General features: G+C 40.0%; 1 protein-coding gene across 1 annotated transcript in view; it reads left to right on the top strand.

The window, feature by feature from the left end:
- Nucleotides 1-592, top strand: part of LOC122351456 (FERM, ARHGEF and pleckstrin domain-containing protein 1) — a 33,971-nt gene extending 33,379 nt beyond the window's left edge. Inside the window, 1 exon segment of the mRNA XM_043248536.1 lies at nt 1-592. This exon segment is cut by the window's left edge and continues 617 nt beyond it. The gene's annotated coding sequence lies outside the window, so the exon portion shown is untranslated.
- The last annotated feature ends 400 nt before the right edge of the window (nt 593-992 follow it).

The raw sequence follows: 992 nt of genomic DNA, 5'->3' as shown, positions 1-992 counted from the left end.
GTTTTTGTCCTCTGGTGTAACCAACGAAAAAAAAACATTTCCTGCATTTTTTTAACTGGGCTTTTACAGAACCTCTTTTTGTAAATGATAAGCAAGTGTAAAGCCGTCACTTGTTGCCTTTGAAAGGAGGCGGATCCATTTCAGTGCCATGGTTTTTATAGTACGGGTTTCTATGTTTTAGACTTTGTTTCTATCAGCTGACGCCACGCTGGGTTCCAGAAGCCAATGTGCCAAAACCACGACGGTGACTTCTGTCCGTTTCCATTCTGGACTGACTATATCGTGGGAGCATCGAGAATTAGGGATTTATCACGTGCCATAACGCGCAAAAGGTCACTTAGGTAACGTTTGATGAGGTTTTTTTTTTGTTATTTAAGGTCGCTGTCGTTTTAGGGGTATCGTCTTCACCCAGCTAAGAAACCGTAAGCGGCTCGGGATGAACCGCGGCTGAACGTCAAGAAGAAAAGCTTTAAAATGTGCGGATCAACGTGATGTTTTAGCTTCAGCGCGGCCCGGACGCTGCTGAGACGAACGGGAAAAGACGAGGAGAGTTCGTTGGAATCGAAAGCAATAAAAACCTGGTTCCAGAAAGCGGCGGTCTTCTGTGGTCTTTCTGCACTGGCCCGGTCAGAAGAGGGCGCTCTCAGCAGCGTGTTATTACAGAAGCTAAAGAATAATAATAATCAAGAAAACACATTTCTTTCATCTTTATTTGACCCTCTAACTCTAGCACTCTATTCTAATTCTATTCTTGCCCCTTTTAGACTCTATTCCTTCACTAACCGCTTGTTTTCTTAAAAGAAACAAACACTAGCTTCTCTATTCTTTTTGCAATCTACAGGATATTTGTTTTTATTTATTGTGTAATTAAAAAAAAAAACATTAGCTTCTCTATTCTTTCTGTACTGGCTTTTTTTATTTTTATTTATTATACAATTAACAAAAAGAAAAGAAAAAGCTTGCCTCTAACGCTAGCTTGCTCTATTCTTTTT

The sequence above is a fragment of the Puntigrus tetrazona genome, chromosome 9 (genome assembly GCF_018831695.1).
Source record: "Puntigrus tetrazona isolate hp1 chromosome 9, ASM1883169v1, whole genome shotgun sequence".
Classification (NCBI taxonomy): Eukaryota; Metazoa; Chordata; class Actinopteri; order Cypriniformes; family Cyprinidae; genus Puntigrus; species Puntigrus tetrazona.
The sequence above is the reverse complement of the archived record's forward strand: the minus strand, read 5'-3'. Positions and strand labels throughout refer to the sequence as shown.